The sequence below is a fragment of the Poecilia reticulata genome, chromosome 2 (genome assembly GCF_904066995.2).
Source record: "Poecilia reticulata chromosome 2, P_reticulata-male-v2, whole genome shotgun sequence".
In the NCBI taxonomy this organism is placed as follows: domain Eukaryota; kingdom Metazoa; phylum Chordata; class Actinopteri; order Cyprinodontiformes; family Poeciliidae; genus Poecilia; species Poecilia reticulata.
The window spans coordinates 37869758-37896861 of record NC_088831.1 but is presented as its reverse complement, the minus strand read 5'-3'; positions in this window follow the sequence as shown (position 1 = coordinate 37896861).

Genomic DNA, 27104 nt, shown 5'->3' with positions numbered 1-27104 from the left:
TTTTAATACCCGACCCATTTCTTTGTGTTTCTGAAACCAACACTCCCTCTTCTATCTCTCTTTAATGTCCTTAAGAGGTCTCTAAGCAGTTCAGACAGTCACGGTCTGTAAACACACACAGTATCAAACTTAAAAACAGTGCCCAGACATCCTGTGTGGGAGGTTTTCTTCACCTACCTGAAAGGATTCGGATAAATCTTTTTTATGCTTTTGTGTCCACCTGAAAGACACACCAAGACCTTCAATGATGTGCTTTCATTTTTGTTCACCATATCCAGGACTCCTACAAATCTTCCATTTTAAAACGTATTTCTCTTCTAGACTAAAAGTTTTTTGTATTTCTTTGTCAGTGTTTTAATAGTCTATTTAGTAAAAAGGTGATTTACCCAATATTGAAACCAAATATGCTCTGTTGCCTCATCTAGTCCAAGTCCATTTGTTCTCTCATCTTAAAATGTTTAAGTAACATCCATGTTCTGTAAGTATTTTCTATACTTTAATTACACCTATCATCATTTTTGTCACTGTTGGATAGAAAATGGTTAATAAACTAATCACAGACATGAATAATGAATTTCTGATACTTGGAGTAAAAAATGTGTGACGATGGGTGTCCGGCTGAATTTCAACTCCCAGGTGAAAACTGATGTCAAACCCATTAACCGTCCCACCTCTCCTGCTTTCCTCCTAATAGAGCTTGTTCATAGGTTCTTACAGGTCATGGTCTTTCATGGGTAAAAGTCAGCTGGGCATTTCTCCAATGAGTACAAATGCAAAAAGGCGAACTATACATCTCATATTTTTATGGCCTCTTGACTGGAACATTTCCAGACATAAAAAAAAACATGAAAGCAAACATATTTTCTGAAGATGAGCTCTTATGATATTTAACAACTTGTGACCCAAATGTTTAGCTGAATGGATGGAGTTTGACTGGGATATGAATGTCCAGCTGACTGTATACTTATTCATTGAAGTTAATACAACCTCGAATAGCCTTTTCCGTATTCTTCTTTATCATCTTTGGGAAATGTAGATGTGAAAAACTTTGAAATAAAGCAACTTGCACTGACAAGACCATCTATTTTAAAGCAGGGTTCAAATAATTCATCATGTGAACACAATTTTTACATCTTTAGAAGAAGAAACTGTAAGCACATCACAATAAGTCTTTAAGAATGCCTTAGGTTAGTGCTGAGGAAAAAAAAACTTTTACAAGAAGAGTGTTAAGAAATATACAATTTAAAAATCTAGAGAGTGGGAAAACCTGAGCCGTTGACCAGAGAAACGGAGGATAAAATGTTTTACACTAATCCTGACGTATGTCCTGAACAATTCAGATGAAAAACAAAAACAAGTTGAGGTATTTCAATTCAGTTTATCTGGTTAGTTAGTAGTGGAATCAATTCATGACTAATGTAACCTCAAAGCAGTTTCAAAAACATGCAACAACTTGGTTGCATGAAGGGTAAATGACGTGCACTCGCATGTCGCTTCATCTATTCCAGAGGATCCCAAAGACCTTCAGGCTACATTCAGTCACCCAATCATATGCTGATGGTGGCGAGATAAGCTGTAGCCACAGCTGGCAGGACACAATAGAATTGGCCACCACCAGCAACCGAGGCAGGTAATGTGTCTTGCCCAAGGACACAATGACTGAGACGGGCAGAGCAGGGGTTCAAACCAGCAACATCTGGTTACAGGACAAATTCTTACCTTCTGAGCCTGATCCAATCAATCTCTCTGTGTGTAGCCAAAGCTTTAAATCACACACCCAGTTTTCCGCATTTCTATAGTTGCAACAGGTGTTTTTGTTGCAAACTGCACATGATTTTGTGCTGCAGTTTCTGCAACACAGCGTCTGCACCTGACAATGCGTCTTCTGTACCAGACCAGGTTAGGGTGTTGCTTTTTCGTCACGGCCTTTGCCAGCATTAAAAGCTGCTGAAGTTCCCCATGTATAGTCACAATTTAGACCTGACTTTGGTGAACCCACTGCATGCCGTTTACAACACATGCAGTCATAACTGCCAGGTCAAGCATCGGTCAGTATCTTTCTGCATCTTCCAACATCTTTCTGCTACAGTCTCCCAAACTCTCCCATCCTTTGCTTTCACACCTCCAAAAGTTTCTTTCTGGGAAAGCTGCACTGCTCTTTATTTGATTTACCACTGGCATCTGTTGACACTTCTAAGTTAAACTTGGTAACGGAATCATCTGCTTCATCAAAAGTTAGTTTCTGTCCTCCATCAAATTTTCAGTCCTCCATAGCGTACAGTATTTCCAAAACTTGGAAAGCAGCATACATAGGTCCTCTTGTGTGCCATTGTGTTTCTGTTTGCTTCAAGCAGGCTAGCAGGGTAAAAAATAATGATCGGCTCTCTTCTGTGTGTCTACTTTTATTTTGTTCTCAAAAGGACACCTATTCAAATATTTGTAAATTAGCTCCTGTTGCAGGTGTAAATCTGTTTCCCAGGTGGAAATGTGTGTGTGTACTACATGTGTAGTATGTTTAAATTATGCATGTGCATTTTCTAAACTGTGGTACATAATAACTTTTGTGCACCCAGTCAAATGATATAATTTATTTATTGAAAACACAAACACAGGGAAAACTTTTCTAGATAATGCTTGAACCAGATACTATATTTATGATTTTTTTTGTGTAGCTCTACATTCAGCTCTGAAAAGACAGTATCATTCTTTTATTTTGTTCTTTGCAAAGATACACACAACATCTTTAGGGCTAAAGCTTATAAATAGGAGCCCCAGAGAGATGGATTGAAAGTGTAGTTGGGGGTGTCTGGATTTGCTGCAAGCATATGCATTACAAAAGTCGACTAATAGCCCTCTGATTGTTCAGCAGAAGGAGGGGGTACGTCCTCAGGATCTCTTTAGTGTTATTCCATCAACAAAATTGCAATTCTGAAATATCGTGTCTTGAAAATGATGCCCCCCAACCGGCTTCTTCTGTTTTTGCTTTCTTGTCCTGCTTAAAGTTACAGTAACTTTTACAAAGATATGTTTTTTTAATCATATTTGTTAAAACTGTCACTATGTCATGACAATATAATATGAGACTAATAATTAGTGAAAAAATTCAGCTCCTTCCCTTCTTCCCAGTGGTCTTAATGTCATCTGCAGAAATACACGGCTCCTGGTCAAAAACAATCCGTCAGAGAGAGTAGGAGTGTCTTAGCATAGTCAATTGCACTCGCCACAATGATTCAATTTTATTGCTACTTGATCTCATGTTATGCAATGCAGAGCACAGATTGCACCAGTGCAGAACCATTTACACCTTGAAGTGACTCTGAAAATGGGATCTTTGAATAGAGGGCACCATCAGAGTTTCCTTCCTAAAATGATCGACCAAACAAAGCAGAGAGACAAAACCAAAATGGTGAAGTTGTGAGTATTATATTTTAAACTTTTCATCCTATATCCTTCAGTACACATGCACTATATGCGACAAGGAAAGCATCATAAGTTACACATTCTCGAGGAAGGCAGAACTTGACATTTCACTTGATGAAATGTTCTTCTCTTCCTCAAGTCTAGACCCACATAAAGAAGTTTCTAAAACATGTATTACATCTGTTTATATAAACCTGAAAAAGTCTCACTTCATCTCTGGTGGGAGCTTAGCCTTTTAGTGGGTCCAGCTTTTACTTTGCTGTGACATAATTTATTCCCGAGAACAGGTTCTCAGCTCCAGTCTGGGGAAACTCCCAGGACTGTACATCAAACTCACTTTAGAGGAATAGAATATTCCCTGTTTGCAACTGCAGAGAACATAAGGTCGATGTTGTACAGAGGCTCATTTGGGTTAGGTGTTTTCTTTAATGTTGACTGGTGACTTAAAGCAGCCAGTGTACATGAAGCCTTTAGTTAATTTAATTTATGCTGCCGTTTTGTTTTTCTTTGCATAATAATCATGTTGAAAGTAGATCTTCATTCTAAAAGAACAATCCTAGAATTGTTCTCTATATGATTTATATTTCATTGCCACTCCTTTTTCTGTTTTGTGCCTGGGAAAATTGTTCACACACCTTGAATTTTTTCCCATAGTTTCTCACTCTATAAAAATGTACATGGTTTATTTTTTTCCTCAAATATCAGAAAAATATGGTCTGCAATGGCATATGGTCAGATGTGAAAATGGATGGTGCTAAATACAGGTTAGTTTTGAAAAATAAAAAACTGTTAAGAGATTTCACATTCACCTTCCAGTAGGACAACAACCTTCAACGTACAGCCAGAGATACAACTGGATGATTCAGATCGAAGCGTATTCGTGCTAGATTGGCTCAGTCAAAGTTCTGACCTAAATCACAATCTTCACATTTGTATTTGTAAAAACGTTGAAAACTATGTATCCTTTTATCACAATTATGCATTATTTTTGAGGAAATCCTAAAACCAATACAGTGAAGTTCGTGATGAGTGACGATTCAGTTTTACGAGTTGCTTGTCGTTCATAAGCACAATGCAGAGCGCTTTGTTTGGAAAAAGGCAAGTGAACTTACAGAAAGTGGGTAAATGTTCATCAATGCTCATCACTATGCTCCTCCTAATTTCTTTGCGGTGCTTTTTTCATTGTCCTGTTATTATTGCAATCTAAGAAACTGTTGATTAGCCAAACTGTTTAATCATTTTACCCCATCCTCAACCCCACAGTAAGCTCTCTATGACTCACACTGTTTATGTGAAACAGTAATTTTAAAGCCATCACTCTAATTAAAACAAACAATCTAATTAAAATGCACTTGGCTCATCTGAGATCTTTGTTCTGAGGTTATTTCTCCCTGAATGAGCTGCAGTTCCACACAGCTTGAAATCAGCTTTGGAGTATCTAGTTTGTTTTGTCTCATCAGATAACTTGTATCAGTGTCTGTCAGCCTGCTTATTGCAGTGTTTGTAGCCTGGCGGGCATCAGTGTTGTGATCATGTTGCATCACCATTTCCATTTGTGAAACAGTAAGAGTTATTATTGTCCAGTGAGAAGACGCAAGTAAAACTGGCTTTTTCCACAAAGGTGCATCAGTTTTTTCTCTTCTGAGAACATTTTGTGTTCTGTAGTTTCTACACTAAATTATGCATTTCTTACTTGGTATATGGTACTTTAAGATACAAAATAATGGCTGTAATCTCATTAGCTGTCTAGGCCGAAAAAAAAAGGTGAGAGTGAATCCTAGAGCTACACACTAGACGTCTAGTCTTGGTACTCCCAAGATGAGAACAATGAGGTCCTGATTAAGGCTTATTGCTTTTTCTTCATGATATAACTCATCAACAAATGCCCAACAGTAAAAAAGCAATTGATTTGGTTGGCAGGAGGTCTGAGCTCAAGCTGAAATTGGACATTAAAATGAGACGGTCCATTGCTCCCGCTCGCAATATTCCGCCTCATGTCAAGGGAGACTCTGTAAGACCGTACAATTAACGCTTACAGGCAGGGTCGAGCATCATTCAACCCTCCGACTGCGCCGCCGTCCCTGTAGAAGCACAAGAGAAGAGGAGGGGAAAAGAAATCTCTTTAATCAAGCACGTTTATTTGTCACTGTATCATGTTACCATTAACACATCTAGTCATTTTAAATAAAATAAAAAAAAGTTTATTACTGTCCTGTGGACTGATTTGGTTGGAGTAGCAAATGATATGACACAGTCCCTCAAATGGTAATCGCACTTTTGATAAGCCGCTTCATGTCTTATTTGTAGTTCTTCCATAATTCATGCCTTGTATATAATTGCTCTGTGGGTTAAACATGCATGTACTTGTGTTGGAAAAATCTGGCATTAAGGAGAGTCTACTTCAGCGTTCTCTCTGTGGGTCTGTTAGAGTTTCTGTCTGTCTTCAGCATTCTGTCTACCATGCAGTTCAGCTGCCCTCAACACTTCTGCTCTAACAAGAGTTTGGCTGTCAGCTGTTTTCACTTTAGTAAGACCACTCATGCAGAGAAATGCTTTTTTGCCGCAATCAATACTTCTACACTGACCAAGTTGGAAATAGCCAAGAAAAAAAACCCTGTACAGGATGCACCATGCTCTCTAAATTTATTGGCACCCCTTAGTGAAGCTAAGTACACCTTAAAATCCTTCACATATATTTACACTTTGTGAAAATGTTACGTTTTGAAACATTTAAAAAAAAAAAACTACTTGGACAAATTTTATTTGTGTTTTATGTGAGAGGACAAAATGGTTGAAAGTGTGGCTGCTGGAGGAAAAGCAGCCCTACACTGTTAATTTCCCCCGACATACAGGCGGTACAACCAATCACAAATGTATCATTTTCATAATATCACTGTATGCATAATTCATGCCATGTAGCCTGGAGCTTGGAGTGTCACAGCGCGTCTATGTCTGTAAGATAAGGTGACCATTACTGTTTAATTCAGCAGGAAATATCATATAAAGTAACAAGGTAGTCAAATCGTTAAGAATCTGTTAGTAAGTTGTTTTTAATGCGAAAACAGCATATGTTGACCAAAATAAACTTTTTAAATAAAACCTTGTTGTGGAGATGAACATTTAAAATGTTATTTCCTTTCAAGAAGCTGAACTCATTATCTGGAGTCTATGTTTGCTATGAACCCAGAAACATATCAACACCTTTTAATTGTTTGTTTATTGCAAGTCATATCATGTTTGCAACATTCACTGACATAATCATCTTTCATACGTTTTCCTATTTTTCCACAGCAGCTTGCTCTTAGGACAAAGAGGTTAAATTGAGCTCATCTGTGCAAAGCTTTTAGCAGGCTGAAAGTAGGACCTTATGGCTTTCTCTCAACAATGGCTTGCTAGGTTTCTATAAAAGGGAGATTTGTGGACGGCACGACAAATAGCTGCCCAGTTGACAGATTCTCTCACCTACATTGTGGAGCTGCGCAACCTCTCCACAGTTACCTTGGGCATCTTAACATCTTCTCTGATTGATTTGCCCTACTTGCTCGGTCTACAATTTAAGGGGATGGGCGTATTTTGGTAAGTTTGTAGTTCTGTTGAACTCTTCCAATTTGGGAGTGCTGTTTTACAACCTAACCATTCTTTTAACTCATCATCTTGACCTCTCTGGTGAGTGTTCATTATATTTATTCAGTAACGGTCACTTAAAAATGTGTTCTCTCAGACCTTAAGAGCCATATTTTCATTGAGCCCATCACCATACTCATACCCAGACCAGTCACTAGTTTCTGTAATAGTTTTGCACTGATTCATCTTTTGATTCGCAAATAAAAACTTCAGTTTTCTTTTCTATTTGGCTAAAGAACTTTATGGCAAATACACACATTGATTTGTTTGATCTGTCACACACAATTCCAATAAAATACTTATTAAATGTATATTATATATTGTAATATTGAAATTTTAGATTACAATATAATGGAATGTAAAGAAGTGCAAGTTTACAAAAACCTATGCAAGGCATTATAAGAACTCAATAATTTGTTTAAAGCAAATATCTTAATGTGGTACTGTGTTCTACCAATTGATAAATGTACTAAAGCTAAAGGTTGTATTTTTCTAAAATAGTCACTGTGAAATTTAACAGGGGTATCACCAAATGTGGATGATGATATAGGTTTTTTGGTTACAGAAAATAGATACCGATACAGATTATTCTTAAAAGAATAATTTTTTCAGCTTTAGTTAACTTTAGGGTATTGCTTGAATGTCCACTCTTTTTAAAATGGGTTTAATTCCCTCTAGTCATTTTAAGAATAGCCTAATTTTTATACTGAAACTATATAAAATAAATTGATTTAGCATAAACAAATCAAAATTAATATCAATGTTGCTAAATGACAGCTAAAATTGTATACAGGTTGCATCAAGCCTGTTTAAACCACTGATGATTCAAAAAACATCTACATTTCAGTAAATGCACCATTCACACATTGGGCTGCTAGGAGCTACTATGAATAATAAATAAAAGGGATTTTTTTTTTTTAAACTGTCTTTGTAACCAACCAGCCGTCCCAGTTTAGCCTCCGAAAATGAGGTCAGACAACCTATCAATGCCTATTGTATTCAGGTAATACCAGTATTTTTTGTTTATCTCACACTGCACAGAAGCCTAATATATTTTTCTTTTCTGCCAACAAATTATATTTATAAGATGGGTGGCAAGAATCTATTTTTGAGCTGTTTTCAATTCAATACAGGAATGAAGAAAAATTGACCTCTTGCCTTTACAGGGACAATAATAAGCGCTGAGTGGTTCCTATTAAGATATAAACAAACATAGGCACTCACACAATATACAGACGACCCCATGAGGTATTCCATTGCAGGATGGTTACATTAGTCTTGCCTTATAGGAGCCATTTAATACCCGGTCAATAAAATGCAGCTTTTAAAGATACTTTCACAGAAAACTCAATTTAAACTTAAGGACAAATATAGTCTATGCCTTTCCAATCTATGCAAAGGCATAGACTGGACACATAAAGTAATAGCTGCTACTTGAACTCAGTCACATGTATGGACAGCATGTGATAGACCCACACAAAGCAGTGTATGATGGTAAAGTGGAAGGAAGATTTTGCACAATTACTTAAAGATTTACAATTAAAGTCCTTAGACTGGAACATGCATTTATATTCAGCCCTGAGTCGATTACAGCTTCAAGCATTTTGTGGTGTGTCTTTACCAGATTTACACATCTGGATAATGAGATGTTTAGGATAATTTTCCAGCTGGAGAACTGATTTCTTCCGAGTCTCAAGTCTTGTGCAGCCTCCAAAACAGATTATTTTCCTGAACATCCCGATCTTCGTCTACAGCCAAAGTTTTGAACTCCAGTCCTTGAAGTTTGAAGGCCGGAGTCCCACATCTGTTAGATGTGTCCCTGTTCCAACACACCTGAGTTGCTTTCTCGGCAAGTCATCAATTTCAGAAGAGTGCTCCTAATGATCTAAATATTTGATTTAGCTGTGTTAAATCATAAACACACCTACATTTTTCAAGGACACTGGTCACTGAGGGCTTGAGTTTCACACCCATGTGCTTCACCAAATTGTCAATTTATTCGACCAGTTACATCTTATTAAAAATTCTATGATTGAGTGGGGCTGCTGTGGTGGCGCAGGGGCAAAGCACAACCCACATATTGAGGCCTTGGTCCTTGTGGCGGTGGTCACAGGTTCAATTCCTGGCCTGGTGACATTTGCTGCATGTCTTCCCTCTCTCATTGCCCTCCTTCCTGTCAATCTACTTTCAAATAAAGGCCACTAGAGCCAACAAAACCTTTAAAAATATATATATATATGATTGAGTAAAGGGGGGCTGCACAGTGGCGCAGTTGGTAGAGCTGTTGCCTTGCAGCAAGAAGGTTCTGGGTTCGATTCCCGGCCCTGGTCTCTGCATGGAGCTTGCATGTTCTCCCTGTGCATGCGTGGGTTTTCTCCGGGTACTCCAGTTTCCTCCCACAGTCCAAAAACATGACTGTCAGGTTAATTGGTCTGTCCAAATTGTCCCTAGGTGTGAGTGTGTGTGTGCATGGTCTGTGTTGCCCTGCGACAGACTGGCGACCCGTCCAGGGCGACCCCGCCTCTCACCCAGATGAAGCTGCATTGCAATATTGTCAGATTTCTGTAAAACATTTTATATTACATGTGTAATTTTTGCTTCCACTTCTCAGTTATTTACTAGTTAGTTTGTGTGCATAAAATAATTAAACTTATATTCTGTACTGTGAAAACAATACAGAAACGCAAACAAACAAAACTTCAAGGAGGAATGAATACTTTTGAATCGCACTGTACAGGGACTTAGAGGCAGTGAGTGAACTCATTATAATGTAGCTGCTATTTGAGCTCTGTCGCTCTGTCTGTAGGAAAACGTGTCTTACTTTCACAAAATGCAAAAAAAAAAAAGAGGAAAGAAGAAAGAAAAGAGGGTGCATGAAAATTCGTCCTGGCCAGTGAGAAATGATGGCAAAGCTCTCAACGGCCTGTCATGGAACAGATGGTATTACAATATGGGAGCAGCACTATTAACAGATCCATTCATTTTGTGCCTGTGCTGGGAGTGCAGCACATCACCGAGGAAGCTTTAAGTGGGCCAGTTTTTTCAGATGGTCACCCCACCTTTTGTGCTGACAGTTTGCCACTTTGTATCTTGTGTTTTCCTTTGAATATCACTGACGACATGATATTGAACACTCGCTCTCGAACCACCGTGACATTGTGGAGACCACACATTGTGCCTTCTGCCTTTGAAAATGCTTGTGAGTGTCTTTCAGAATGACCACTGCCTGTAATAGGACGCTTTTTGCATTCAGATGTTGTCCAGACCAAAAAGGCACTTTGTAGTTCTCCACTTAAGGACTTTTGAATTACACCCTGTTGGAAAAGAAAGGCAAAGCTAAGTGCTGCATGAATTTTTCAGATGCTCATTGTCTAATTGAACCTAATTAGCATGATTAAGAATTTAAGAGTTGTGTCTGTTGGAACTAAAGACAAAGTAGTAGTTGTCACTTCTGCTAGAGATATGGCAAAAGAGATTATGTTACTAAAAGATCTACAGCACCTTCTAAATTTATGTGCACCATTGTTAGCGTGTAAAAAGCCTTCACAACAGCGTACTCACACCCTGAAATCAGACTCCAGTCTTTTTTTTGATGTAGCTCCAGCTACCATTTTGAAATTTTACTTTACCTCACTTAATATGGACAAGTTTGGGCAGAACATTTTTTTCATTAAATATTATTTTAATATCTTTTTTTTTTTCTTTTACATTTTTAAGAACAGTTAAGAAATATAAGCTTCTCTAATAATAGGTCTTCTTTTATGTATTAAAGAATCCTTAACGCTATGTAAATATCTTTCAACTGTTTCACACAACAACAAGGCCTCCCATAAGGAAAGCGTCAAATGATATAAACTTGTTAGCATTTTTAATTCAATTCCTTTTAGTGCCTGCATAACCACGGTGGAGTTGCTTGATTAAAAACTCTGTAGTCCTAATATATTGGATGAAAGACTGGGATGTTATTGGATGCATTCTGAAATTTCTTCATTTGAACTCAGCTAAATTCTTTAGATACCTTTTGCTCTGATGCTGCTGGAGGCCAGCAGAGAAAATATATTCAGTTTTTTTTTCCTGCTGCAGGATCAAACAAACTTTTGGTTGCAACAATATTAAAGCCTTGAGAGTTTTTATTGCTATTGTCATTGTGAAAACAGAAAATTGTGTCACTCAAAAAAGGACATACCAAAGAATATACATTTATCCAATCTTTTGAACCTAAATGTTCTTAACATTTTTTGTGCAAGATTATAATGTTTATTCAGTGTTATACAAATCCATTAGTAAAGTAGTATGTGCAGTGCCACATTAATCCCAGTAGAGGTATTTGATGGAAAGAGTTTGTCTTTTCTTTTTGATAGTATGGAGGAGGAAAAGGAAGATTTTCTTTGGTTTAGGATGTTGTCTGAAGGCTGAATGGAATCATTTAGACCAGTGGTCCCCAAACTTTTTCCTGTGAGGGCCACATAACTTTTCCCTTCTCTGGTGGGGGAGCCGGAGTCAGTTTGTAACAGAAAAAGTGTTACACGTTTATCACCTGCGCTGCCGGAAAATGTTGACGGGGGACGGGGGGAGGTGAGGGATGCGCGTTTCTCGATTGATTTTTACCCAGAAAGCACATGGGCAAAAACTGTTAGTGAAACGGTCACTGGGACTGACTAGTATATATTCCATTGAGGGAGAGTAACTTTAACATATGAATTCCTCATATATTAACATAAAGGCTCGTTTTGAAGTATAAGCTTCTTCTCACAGGCATTGCTTCGAAGAATTCGACCTGGAATGCGGCGTTCATAACAAACACGTGTGTTCATCTGTTCTACCGCTAGCAAACAACCGTACTAATTAAATAACATAAAAGCCAAGCCGTTTCCTAAAAGTAAATGGCGCATTTTCCTAAAAGTAAAATGCGCCATCTGTTACTTGGCGCATTGCTGCCAAGTAACAGATGGCAGCAATGCGCCATGCACTTCCTGCTAAAGGGCCCCCTGGTGGTTGAAGAAAAGTCCACATATAAACCGGAAAATACAATATATAAAAAAAAATCTGAAAGCTCTCTGGTATTGTTCAGGGGGCCGGACCAAATGTGGAGGTGGGCCGGATCCGGCCCGCAGGCCGTAGCTTGGGGACCACTGATTTAGACTGTTGAAACTGGAATAAATCCATTCATTCTGTTACAAACTGTTAGGAAATCATTCCTTTAATATTTCCACTTACTTCTCCTAAGGCATTGACATTTCATGCAGACATGTTTTCACAAGGAAAATAGATAACAACACACAGGTGCACCTCAATAATTTACAACATTTTCAAAAAGCAAATTTATTTCAGCATTCCTATTCCAAAACTGATACTTTGCTACTCTCAGCAATATAATTCAAGCTTATATTGTTTTTAATTTTTATGATTATGGCTTCTAAATACAATAGTCATTCGTGCATAAACAAAAGGAAAAGTTGCAGAGTCTTGAGAGAAATATGTAGGAAACTTATTGAAAACTTCTGCTTTAAGAGCAACACCACACAGATGTATTCAAGACCTGAACTTTGTATTAAGCTACTCTGGAACCAGAAACACCTTTCCTGCACTCAGGGAGAAAAGACCAGGCTGTTGCTCAGTAGTCCAAGCTAATCTTTTCAGATGAAAGCAAACTTTGCATTTCAGTTGAGAATCGAAGGCTGGGAGTCTGGAGAGAGCATGGAGAGGAAAAGTAGAGTTTGAGTTGCTGGAGGTCCAGTATGAAGATTCTATAGTCTGTGATGATTTGGTGAATGATGTTGCTGGTGTTGTTTTATCCAGTCCAAAATCATCTTTGGACCAGATACCAGTAAATTTTAAGGACATGTCATGTATCACTTTACCATCATATATCATATATATCATTTTGCGCCTACCCATACTGTCAAAAGTACATAGGTTGACACATTAATTTAAATATATTTTCAGTGATCTGATCATTCAAATTTTTTGTTAAACTGAGTCTAATTTCTGAATTGTTGGCCACATTCAAGATGATCAGAAATAAATGTTTAACATACATCACTTGGTGTGTGAATCTACATCCAGTTTCTCATTTTGAATTGAATTACAAAAATACACTTTGATTCTAGAATTCTTATTTGTTGAGATGCAAGTATTGCATTTTATTATTTTAACTGAGAGTATTAGTGATAACTTTAGTTTAAAGCATATAAATGGGATAAAAGATCAAATACTAAAGCAATTTTCACCTTCATTTTTTGATTAGCAATGACCTACTGCATGTTCTTGCATAAATAAACCCCTAAGAGAGGAAAATATCCATTCATTGTATTCTTATTCTACACCTCTGAACACTGAAGGGCAGACTGTAAATACTCAGCACCAAGAGTCGGAACACAGACGTTGCAAATCTGTGGATTCAGTTTACGCTCACTAAACATTTTTCCTTCCCAAAGCATTGAATTACCCCACTTTGTCAAATCTGTAAGTATTTGAAATATATGCCCAACGAGTCTTTTAGTGCCATAATACACCAGCGGCAGAAATACTAAACAACAAGAGCAACATTTGCATAAGACAGAACAGTGTGTGTAGGCTTGGTTGATTAAAGGATCAGGTTTTTGAGCCAGTTTGAAGATTTCCTGAGTTTATTTTTACATCTATAATTACTTCTGTATATTCATTCATATATAGTTAAAGCAAGCCACCATCTGGCCTAGAAATCTTCTCTTTAAGTCATGCTAAGTAGTTATGGTAACGTGTTGCAGCATATTGGAGTCCTCAAAGTACCTGGAGTTTTGTCCTAGAACTTGCATCTTCATTTGGCTGCATCACAGTTCTCTCTGCAGCACTGATTGAATTTATGGATGTTTCCATCAAAGCAAAGGAACGCCATTAAGATGGAAAAAACTCAGTTCATTAGCACATTTTCACTCATGATTTAACCTGTGTTCTAAATGATTCGAAGTGTTGGTAAAAGCATAAATATTTAGTTAAATATTGTTAAGTTCCACACTGCATTTTTAAAATTCTGATCCAATGTGGAATAAAATGTAACCTTCAAACTGCTCATAATCTGATTTTTGCATTCACAGCAGAAGTGGGCTCTACAAAGTAATTATAGGTAAATATATTGATGGAGAGTTTCTGCACAGGGACATTGAAATGTATTAGCAGTAAGTAAGTAAGTGGAGAAACATGTTAAAGCTTTTTGCACACATTTTGCATCAGTTTAAATGATCTGCTACTAAAACAGCCCTAAAAATGAAATGGCATCTTTAAAATAAATTAGACACACATTCATAGAGATATTTCCCCTAATATTTTTTTACAGATGCAGATAATTAGTGAACCACAAAAATCTAAACTTGTAGTTGCAATTTTAAAATTTGGATCAAGAAGCTAATGATTCTGAAACAAATTCTTTAGATGTAGACGTGATATATTGATAAAAATAAGTTATTTAAAATAAATCAATGCTTTGATCTGTGTATGAATCGGTTATGGGGAATATTCTTTTTTTCTGTTTTGCAGTGGTGTAGTTAAAGTAACAACAGTGCTTATTGATTTAGAAAAATGTTCAACGAGACAGAGAAAAAAGTTTTCTCTGTCTATTTAATCACATCTTCATCTTCTGGTAGGAGCAAGTTGTTTGAATCTGCGTGTATTCAGTGCTTTGTACATGTGGGGCAGATATAAAGCACATTGTGTTTGTAAAACCTTTGCAAAAAAATGCAGCAAATTGCATTGCTTTGTGACTTTCCCATCATCAAAAAACATCTATTTATATCCTTGTTTTAAAATTTTTACTTCTGCTGTGGCTACCTGTTCTTGCCGTCATGTCCCTTTTGTAGCATTTGTGGGTTTCTACCTATTTTGTCTGCCATAACTTACAGTATCAGGCAAATATACATGCTGCCGTAATTTGTTCTCTTGTTACATTCAGTATGTTTTGAGGTGATAATGATGCCTGGAGATCTGCCTATCATTTCAGTTACGGGATAACAACGACAGTGGCTAGTCGCCTCATTCTCATTCCACCCCTGTGAGAGTAAAAGACGTAGAATTACCCCGTAGCTGCTCTCTCCGGGGAGAAATCCTTGTGGAAGAAGCCCATTCTCCAGTGTGACTGGGTGGGATGAACCTCACTTGTTGATAAGTTATCATGTGTTGTCTGTCCTCTCAATCAGAACACATCCACCCTGCTGCAAGGCTCCCGCTCACCACGTTCTCTGTCTCGGTGAGGGCAGGCTGCATCAATACTGCTTTCACCCCACGCTGCTCTGAGAGAAGCCTCATTCTTCCTGAAATCAACTGAGAATTCTTCAGAAATTGGCCATTGAAGCTCTGAACTGTTAAAAGGCCACAAACCTTTTTATCCGCTAAGGAATGGATTTTGTCCTCAACATCTTTGAAATTTGACAACTTTGTAATGGAAAAAGTTTTTGCAGGGAATGTGAACAAAATCTCCGGAATGTTGATTTAGCTGACGCGGAGTATGTTCATGAAATGGGGGATGTTAGAAAAAGAGATCCTTGAGGCATCTCTGCTGGATTCTTCAAAAACAACCTACAGGCAGAGGAAAAGATTTACTGTTTTGTCTTTTTAATCCTGTGGAACAGCACACAAAAGAAGACGTGTGTCTGTGACTGTATACCTGTGCACAGGATCTGACTGTGTGAGGTTAGCTAACTTACATCCTTACTTATTTACATATGGTAATTGAAAATCTTAATTTCTATTAGCATAAGTATGAGGATTTACTTGTTAATACATTATTTGCAGAGTTTCCTATCAGCTCTTTATTAGCAGCTTGCATATTGCAAAGTCATAAAAAAGGGATATATAAAATGATAAAAATTTTAATAGATTGTGCTGTGAGACTTGTATGTGGAACAGAACTCCAGAGATTTTGAAGAGTTTTTCATGTGGGTGGTGATGTGATGCATGTGATCCTGTTGTTACTACACAGCAAATAGGTTGTACTTATAAAGCTCCTGGTCAGAGGGAGATTTTTAGGGGGTTAAATGTACTTTTCACAGAACAGGTGGATTTTTCTTGGATTCCACTAAGTAACATTAGTGATGCTAATTGTTGATGGTGAACCCTAATCTGATAAGGCAGCGAATCAATGCCTCGGGTTAGTAAAAGCTAAAATAATATTCTATATTTAATCAGTGTTATATTGTTTTGTGACTGCTTCTCACATGTTTTACTAAAGATGTTCAGATTTCTGATAATATCTATTTTTCTTGACAGCACCAGATATTTTGTCCCAACCAGAACTTGTACTAATTAGCCTCATTATCTTGGTTCAACGCAGAGAGGATTTGGCTAAAAAAGCTCAAAATATGTATGTGAGTGTATGACATAACTGTGCATTGCATTGCCATTTGTTTGGAAACACATCTGGCTCAACCCATGAAGTTAGACTTTAATTTACATCTTGTTTATGCGGACAACGATTTTATGCTAAGAAATTTGCTGAATTACTATAACGCCAGCCTGTTTACTTTATGTTTCAATATGCACAAAAATTCCCTCCTTACCTTATTGCATCATAGTTGCATTTAATTGTTTGTTGACCAGATTTACACAAAATCTTGTTCTTGTGCCTTGCTTTGACTGCTGCGAAATTTAATTGCCACGCTGAATGTGGGGATGTCTGAGCGCAGTCACCAGGCCAAGTCACACAACAGAGAGGACGGAAGATGCAACTGTCAGAAAAGTTACTTTTTCACATATTTTATAGATCACAAAATAAATTTTTCCTAGCCCACGATACAGTGGTACAAGCTGTGCTAAACTGACTTTGATTTTGAAAGAAAGGAGGTGAAACTGAATGGGTCGAAGAACAACTATGGGTCAGTAAGATAACACACAGAAAGACAGCACCGGCATTCAGTTTGGTTGGGGACTCTGATCCCAATTATTTAAAAATGTCTTGAGCTTGGTATGACAATGGAAATCGGGACGAGACGTCCTTTACTGAAACATAATTCATCTCAGGCCTACCTGTTTGGTCTGTGTTTGCTGGATTGAACAAATAGTTTTTTTAACAGCAAGCAATCAGAACATAAACCTTGAACCATCAGTATTTAAAAACAGAGACTAATAACTTTTTATACATCCATCCCTCAGTTGTAGTTCGCCACATATTTAGTGTCACTCATGCAAGTTTGTATATTTCACAGCCAAAAGACACAAAGTGCAGAGCCTCAGAGTTCTGGTTATTGTCCCTTGTGGGTCCTTTGCACAAGCCAACCGCCTGGGGACAGAAAAGTGATGCCTAAAGACCAACGTGAGCAGAAGTGTTTCAGAAATTATACGTTTGAGTCGATTTGCAATAAAAAGAATTGATCTGACATTTTAATGGACCCGGAGAAATAAAATACCACAAGAGTAGGTGAAATTCAGTTTTCTCAGCAAATAAATCATCGGAGTTGAGGCATTCAAAAGACGACTGTATAGAGTTCCACAGAAATAAACCGATAAAATGACAAAGCTTGGCAAAAGTCCTTGGGAGATCTTCTCCTTTCTGTCCCATATGAATAATATATAGGACAGCATTCTCTTCCCACTGTTCATAAAGTTAATTATACAGCCATATATCCACAGTCGTCCCTCTCAGTTTCAGAGGTAAACAAAAGTCAGGCCAAGGACAGTGTTGGGAAGCTGCAGGTGTTGTGCATGTGCCACTACCTGTAATGACACTTCAAGAGAGCATTCATGTCCTATTGACTTTGAAGCATGGTGGGCTGTGGCCTTGTAAATTGGAATCGAACAGAACAATTATCCCATTAAGATGTCAGCAGAAGTAGAATAGAGCAGATGTTACTTGTTAGCTTCAGTTTGAATGATCCACAGCAAGCTGTGTGGCACAGCAAAGCTAAGTAAAGGCTTTTAACAAAATTATGGCAGATGTTTTTTATTTGTTGACGTGTTCATGGTTGAGCACAGTAATGACAGGTATTTATATCATAGGTAACAACACTGCTGGAAGACTTCCAAAACAACTTTCCAGTGAGGCGTAATTGTGGATAAAATGAATAACTTAACCTTGCTTGTCTGGAAAAAAGTCAAAGCAATTGTTCATTGCAGTTCATGAAGCACGGTTAGCAAAGTTAGCATTCCTGCATCTCGTACTACAACTCTCCTTTTTCTATGGCCAAACTGCAGTTTAAGTGCCACTGGTTTTACTTGGGCTCTTTTAGTGGCATATATAGGACCTTTAGGTATTGGCTACATTTTTTGTGTAGATATTAATATATTACACATGTAAAGCAAACTATGAAGTTACGTTTGCACATATTTTCCATCACCAACCTGAATAAGCTTAAATGCTTATTGGGTTAAAGTATTTATAATGGTGTGGCCTGCATAAATATTATGTAGCTGCTATTCCAAACACTTTAAATTGTCAAAATATTGGAGCGTGACCAAGGAATAATAAAATGGTTTGTTGCAAATGGTCAATGGAATCACAAGGAATGTGTTCAGAGAAAAATGGTGTCAACTGATTTGAGAAGAATCAAACTTTAAACTACCTGGAATCCATTTTCCTCAAATGTTGTCATATTTCTCAACTGTAACTTACCTAAAGTGCCTAAAAGTACAAGCTGCTCAAACCTCAGACACATTGCCAAGGTAACAAAGGCTGAGACCTGGCCAAAGCTGAACAAGACACGTAAAGTGAAATGTCAAGATTGGACCCAAAAATATCTAAAGATGGAAAGGCTTTAATTTTTGTGCTAGAAAATGCTTCACTTCAGGAAGTGAAGTACCCAAGATACTATCCTTGCTTCTGTAATTGAAAAGAGGGGATGCTAAATCATTAAATTACTATTTCTGAAATGTCAGAAACTTTATTTGTAAATCTTGAATTGTTTATTATTTCACAATTTTACAGATAAAGATGAACAAGTGAGATGGAGAAAAATAATTTAGTTTCAGAAAAACTGCTCAATAACAGCTGAAATATTTGTGTACACTGATATGTTCTTTAAAAAACAAAATCAAGATTAATTGAATTTGGATTGATTATGGAACTGCTTAGTCATGGTCAAGAAACCAGAGTGTACAGAACAAGTCTACATTTGCACTTTTCTGTCCTTTTAGTTTCTATTTTCAATCCAGTTTAGTGTTAAATTGTACATTTTAAACCTTTTTGATTTGCATTGTACTTTTAAGTACATGGTACACAGATCTATTGCACAAATGATCCCTGTCACATCCCGCCTTTTAGTGTGTTTCCATTTGTTTCTCAAGAAGCTCCTCCAAGAACAGGTGACGGAAATGACTTCAGGAGTGAGCTCAAACTTACTGGGGTTTTTTTTTTGTCATGCGTCTTTGAGCTGGCCCTTTGAGGGGCCAGCTTACCTGTCCACGGTGTAGCCTGTTTTGACAGCTTGGACAGACTCCAGCATCCTGCAACCCTGAAAAGGACAAAGCTGGTTTGAGAAAGGGATGGATGGTTCAAGCTGAATGTAATTATTCTAAAAAACTGCTGTGACATTCACACCTGGGAACCTAAACCAATTTGAAAGCCAGCACAAGAAATTACCATGCAATGAGGAGGTTTGTCCAAGTTTTCATTTCTAACTTGTTATATATTGCATTAAGTTTATGCATTTTGACATATTAAATGAACAGAATTGTGCCATGGCCCTTTTGGACACAGTTTTATTTTAAAAAGTCACCGGCTTGCTGTTCGGCTGTCAGTTTGACGCTTTGTGACGTGCTACTCCATGACCTACTCCAGACCTTGTCACACTTCCTTCCACATTTATACATTTTTCTCACTGTAGTTGAGGCTTCTTGTCACCCATCCATCTTCTTTCCTGCAACCTGGAAATTATTCAGAGTGAAATTTTCTGAACACGTTTGACCACTGCTATTGTCAGAATTGGAACAAGTCATTGAAACTAGTTGATTTCCTGGCATGGATCCAGCTATTGGGCATTAATTCAAACCTTTCAAAAGAACCCAGTTATTGCAGAAGCTTAATGTTAGTATTTTTCTTTTTTTCCACTCAAAAGCCAATCTTGGTTTATTTTTGGGATCTGCACCTTGTTGAAACATGTAGTTTTATCAACAATCCTGCTGCTTTTTTGAAGTGAAGGTAGAAAGTTAGAAGGTTTATTTTTATATTTTCATTTATTTGTGCAATGCACTTTGTTCCATTGGAAACGTTTTGGACGAAGCTCGGGTCAGTTTCAGGAAGCCAACAAATTTTAAGTAATCTCTTCCATTTCTAAAGAGAAGAGTGGTCAAATATCCAACTGTTAATGTGTCAGGATTTTGCTAATAGATAGAGTTTGCAGTTTCTCTCTGCATCTTGCTGAAAGACATTTAACCAAATATCACTGGAGGGTGAACAAATGTAAGCTTGTATGTACAGTAGATATTGTGTAGAAGAGAGTAAATCCCCAATAAAATCAAACATCTAAATGTAGAAGTAATTAAAAGTGCAGCAGTGTCGTTTTATGTTTGATCATTTCCTCCCAAAGGAACAGTCCAAGCACAAGAGTCAAAGGCCGTAGATAATTCAGTATTTACGATAATGGTGGATGCAGCCTATTCACTGGCACTGTAAGGGAGAACACACTGTTGTTGGTGGAAGGGGTGTGAAACATAAAATCCATATGATACTTTTTTTTTTGCTATGACTGCTTTTTTCTCGATCATATTTTAATGTTTTTGAAACTAATGTTATTGTCAGTTTACTGAGTTGCTTGTTGTTTTAAATTATGGCAGTTACATGCCAAAATGTAAAATCTATTTGATGTCTGATAGAAAAAAATATGAAATTACACCTGTTTGCTGCAGCAGCAATAATAACAAAGCAGCCAAAACAGTTGTACTATATTTCATATTATGTGGAAGTTTATGAAAGTCACACGGCAAAAACAAAAATGTTTTAATTTGATAAACAACTCTCATGTGGCTTTCTCTGCTCATGACCCCCAGTAGAAAACAGTAGAAAACAACTTTATGTAACGACGTGTGTGTAGTTACTGCTTCTTTTTGGCTATTCTGTGTGGATTATATTTCTCGTTCTTGTTTTTCTTTTTAAACAATTGCTTTATGCAGCACATGCTTTTGGTCTTGTTGTTTTTCTTCTGACTCCAAATTTACACCCAGTAGCCATGTGACAGTATAACCTCATTGTTTATAACAGTTAAGAATTACAGGAGATAAGATTAAAAAAATGTTTGGACAGAAGTGTCCAAAAGACTTGGCATGAAAGGGTTTGACAACTCCTTCATCTTTCTGTTTCTAATTAAATGGTGCATTTAAGCATATTTTGGCTCTGTCTGGCTGTTGGTAAGCTTTATATCCAAACTTGTAAGATCAGTTCTTATCTCAATAAAAATACACTTGGTAATCACCAAACCGATTTAAAAGGCCTTCATGTACACCTATGTCAAAGCGGCATTTATAATATCAACAAGATTTGAGAACATTTTCTGTGAAGTAATGTTTTTGTTGTTGTTTTGTTTTTTTTTGCTACATCATTGTGATACATGTCGTGTTTGTTACAATGAATTATTTAATAAGATGTAGAGTTTATTTGACTTTTATTTTTGATCAGAAATGCAATTTTATTCTGTCTTGGCTTTGATAGCAAGAGCCAAACATTCCTTGTAACTTTGATTTTTATTTATTTATTTATTGTAATTTAACCTGGGACACTAAAAATCCACCATGGTGAAAGAAGGCGAAAGTTACTTTGTGTCAATGTCAGAGAGAAAATAACATGGCACAGCAATAATGGCTGTAGGAGGATTTGTTTGTGGATTCTGTGCAGGCAATTTGTTTCTTTTGTTTATTTCATGTTAAGACACAGGCTAGTGCAAAGAGAATTACCTGTTCAATGTTTGTTTTGTACCAAGATAATGCCTTACTCGTTTTATCAAGGGATAAATGCAATCTTGAAACCCACTTTTCAAAGGAAAAATGAGGGAAAATTGGCTTTGTTGGTTTACCAAAATGAGCTAATGTTCTGTGGACATGTTACCATCATCCCTTGATGTTTCCTCCTTGAAATAAGCCCATTTGTATACCATTTTATGACAAATGAATCTAGGAGAAAGTATGTTAAAATTATATTAAACGCAGCATGAAAACTACGCATTTCACAAACAGTAACGCAAAGTGATGCAAATACATGCATGTAATTAAAAGGAAAGCTGTATAGAATTTATTCTGCCCAACAAACGGTCCATAATGCCACACTGAGTTTATTTTATGCAAGCTGTTCATACAGGACAGACACATTTCCTTGTCGTCTGTCAAGATAAGGTCACAAAGACAAGTTGAGGTAGACCCTAACATTTCTCTCATGACCAACATTTTCCAGCTCATTCTAAAGAATCAAAAGACGAGGGGGGGGAAAAAATCACATATTCTCACAAGAATGAGTGAGTGTCACGGTGTTAAACATGATCTAATTGCTTTTATTTTATTTGAAACAGTATTTTTTTTTCTTACTACTGCTACAACAATTCAAAAATATTTATATTGCTAATAAAATATTTATTTTTCCACTTGTAAATGTTTGATTTTAATAATTACATTGAATCAAAAGTGCATAATAAGGGAACAGTAAATTCAGTAGCTGTTTTATTTTGCTACATAGAATAGAACGCAGTAGACATTTGGTATTTGTGGTTTTGGGACCACAGTCACATACAAACAGGCGAAATACTTGAGATCCCCCCTATAAATACTTCAACCTGCTTAGTTTAATACTTCAAGCACCAAATATACATTAGTATGCATTGATCTCCATATGCGCTGGTCAGTCAAACATACATAATGTGTTCTTTGGTCGGGAGAAAAACCTGCATCCTGAAGATTAAAAACATTCCCAGCTTACATTTGTTCCTCTTCAATAACAGAATTTTATTTTTGTTGTAAATAATCCACCCTATGCAAAATGTTGCGGTCTGATAACATTTTATTGCTGTTATTGCCTGCGGTTATTGCCAGTAGTAAAGAATGCAAGAACAAGATGAGCTGCATGAGCAGCGGATGTTTATGAGATGGAGTTTGTCAAAGTTATTGATGGGCCTTCAGCGTACATTGAGTGAAGAACACATTTTTCAGTCTGGAAAATTATTTATGGTCGGGTTTCTGAGATAATAAAAAATGCTACTAAAAGTTGTGATCCTCCTTTAGCAAAAGGAGAATAAAACATTTCATTTTATCTAATACACAAAATCTAAAACTCCTGATCAAAGTGCAGTTGAATTTAGAACTTTGTGGGTAGAATGTGATTTTTTTTTTTCTTTTTTAAATGTAATTAACTCAGAACCAAAACGATTCATCTGCTTCTTCTGCAAATTCTTAATCTCATTGGTTGATTTAAAGGTTTTATGGAAATTAATTATAATTAACTAAAAAAAAAGCATTATTACTATAGTTGGCATAACATAACTGTGTGCAATCCTATAATCCGATATTTTTATCTCTGCCTAAAAACATATTTCGGTAACGACTCTCTGTTCTAAACTCAGAGAGCGAAATAAATTAATAAATATTTTTCAAACGCATAAAACAGAGATTGTTCTCAGGGCAATTGTGCCTGGTGTTTGGTTATTTATCTCCCTCTCCTTTCATATCATATCACGGATACTGTTAATAGCCCTAAATGTTTGTTCTGCTTCCATGATGCTTGCTCACTCTGAATATAAAATGACATCTGTTGATGTGCATTCAGCCAGCATCATCTGACTATAATGATTAAATTTGCTGTCGCATACCAATTGTGCTGAAAACGTGCCACGAGATCCCAAGAGTGATTTGTGTTTAGTTTGTTAATAAAAAAAATATATATCCAGTCTCGTTTTTTTCCTCCTGTGCAGTCTGGCATAGCTACGTTCTGCCGTGTGAATAAATCAGTCTTAAATGTCAGTGACTGGAATGTGTTAGTGGAAGCTCCCCACTGAGGCTTTGGTCACTGGTGGTGGGAGGATGCACACCCACTGATGGATTACAAAGACACATGTGGACTGAAATCAAATGCATCCTACCCATGGAAAATAATTGTTTACCTAATATTTGATTGGTGACAGTGCTGAAATACGTACATAAAACAATGTGAGAGAGAACAGACAAACAGCATATTAAAGTAATGCAGCTCTGGAAATAACAGTCCACTGCACTGAACGCGTCCTGGTTATTCCACCAAACATTGATTCCTGAACTCTTCCTGAGTTGAAACATTAGTAATGAAGCCCTAGGCAAAAATTCAACCCGTAAGACTCTTCAGGCATCACCTACCACCGCGCCTTCACCCCAGCCAATCAGGACGCACCACCTCTCTATCTCGATCTAATCACCTGGCAAGAGCCCCTTCAAAACGCGAAGCAACCACAGATCCACCCGCTTCAGCTGTGCTTCAACCCACCTCCTCCCCGTTTCCACCTCCAGCCTCCCAGACGCCTCCAGATCCCCTCAAGACTCCTCTCTCCAAGCTCCGCTCCACCACCAGTGAATGGGCCCGGGGGAAGACCTACCTGAGCTTCGTTCGAGCCGATCATTCAAGCTCACTGCGATTCTCAGCCTGCACGTCTTCCGCCGGTGTCCGAGCGCCAAATTCTCGGTCCAATAAAATTGTCTAACTGCTGTTTCTCTCTCTGCGTGAGTCTCTACAGATTAAATTGTTGTTTCTAAATGAATGTGAACTTTTTTTCTTTGCATTATTTGAGGTCTGAAAGCATTGCATCTTTTTTGTTATTTTGTCCGTTTCTCGTTTTCGGAAAATAAATGCTACATTTCATGTCAGCAGTTCATAAACTAAAAGAACAATGTTCATTTTACTCAAAAGTAAAATCAGAGAAAGTGATCATTTTAATGGTATTTTAATGTTTTTCTAGAGCTGTAGCTAGTGCCAAATAATGCAATTTTGGTCAGTAAAGTTTTCAGCACACGTACAAAAAAACAGACGCAAAGATGATTCCAACCTGGTGAATCTTTTCAGGTCAACAAACACCACCATGATTTAAAATGACTTATTGCACAAACAGACTTATTGATGTGTCATTTTAATTGTATTTCTTATTCAATGGAAACTCTGGCAAAATTGGGGTTTTGGACATTAGAAGAATATTAAAACAAATTTAAACAAATTTTAATGGAAACACAGCTAGTGAATTCTCCAAATCTTGGTGACCTTCCAAGCCTCCTTCATATTCTCCTTCCAACCCTGTTTCCAACCCTCATTTAACCCTAATTCCAATACTTCTCTCAACACTAAGTCCAAACTTCCTTCCAAACCTCCTCTAACCCTAATTCTAACCCTTCTTTCCTTCCTTACGTTCTTTAAGATTATTACTTAACTTACTGTCAAGTTCAGCTGCTAATTTTAGTACAACAGTTAAGTTTTTGCTTTTTTGCTGTTGAGCTTTCTGGTGAGATCTTGGTAGCCTTTGCAGGTACCAAGGTGAGGGTTTGATTTTGATAGTAAGTGAAACCAATACTTGTGTGAGTTCAAGACATTTAACAGACTGAGGAGAAATTCTTCATCATCTCACATTCTAAAGGCAAATAGAGAAACATCTTTAATTGAGGAGGTATCTGAAAAAAACACCATTAAACTTTCAGAAACCACTATAATCTCAAGTCACTTTGCTATAGTTCCTTAGCAAACTCAAAGTTCTTAGTAATTAGCAACACACACAGTTGAAGCTGAAATCAATCCAGGATCCCTCTGGAGATGTAATCCTTTCTTATCCTACTGTAAGCTCAGATCAATGAAACAAGCACAGACTTGCATTTGGTCCAAGTTAAACTGACACCCAAAACACCAGCCTGCAGATGCTGGTCGAAACGTCACAAACAGAAAAAAAATTCTTAATTTTTATTTTTTTATGAGCAACAGAGAACACAACGATTAGCCCAACTGCCTCAATGCAATATTTGGATTTTTTTCCATGTGTCTGTTTCGGTTTTCATTGGGTTTTCTGGTTTTCTCCAACAGGCGGTGAGGTTTTTTTTTTTTTTTTTTACTCAGAAGTCTCAGAAGCAATGGATCCCAAGCAAATGTTAACAGCTTAAGAAGAACATACTGTTCCTTCATTTAGACTGCTAGCTCAAAGAAGAGCTACACCGCAACTTTTCTAACACTGTTAACTAAATTAGTTAATAACCCCACATCATGCTGATATTCTTGATTTTGTTCCAGTGTCAAGAGGTAAAACACTAAAGTCAACCATGTTGATACCCACCATGTGCTATTTTATCCTTAACAATGTCAAATTTTGTTTTGTGCCAATATCTGTTTTAAAACTTAACAAAAACACTAAAGCACTAGGCAAAGAACTGGCTCCTGTACTTAAGGATTAGCACTAAATAATTTTTTGTACCATGAAATAGCCAATTTAGAATACTTTCCAGACAACTTTAAATCCCTTACCAATTGATAATCTGCCATAATACTCCTTCTGAAGGTTTCAGACAGTTCATCATGGTGTTCCAGTTTACTTCAATAGTCAGGAAAACGCCAAACCCAATGTCTGAGGCCTGAACAGGGTCAATCTCATTCAAAACACTAACAATGTTCTAGTCATCTGCATCAAATACGATGCGACTGAGTGTCCTAATTTATTAACCACCAGAATTTTTAATCTGTTGAAATACATTTAATCTTTTTTTTTTCTCTCTGCCTGTATTTTGCTCAGTAGTTCAACTTCCACAGCCAGTAAAACAAATGGCTTGTAAGTGAAATGTGCATAAAATAGAGCATAGCGTTAATGAACAGATAGAGTGTGGGCAGTGTGGCAGTAAATTCCCTGAAAGAGCACGAACTGTTACAACAGAAAGACTCCAGTGCTGAAGTTGCTGCGAGTTTCTGGCAAACCTCAATGATTGGCAACGAATAGATGAGTGCAGCCCCGAGGCAGTCCAGTGTTGCTGGATATCAGTCACCGCTGATAAATAGCCCTCTCCACCGAAAACAAATGTCCCCTCTTTTACCAGTGATTTAGATGAAACACCCAATGGACATCAAAATCCAATTGGTCTGCCTTTGCACTCCACTCATCAAAGTGCATCTGTTGGCCATCTTTTAGCGG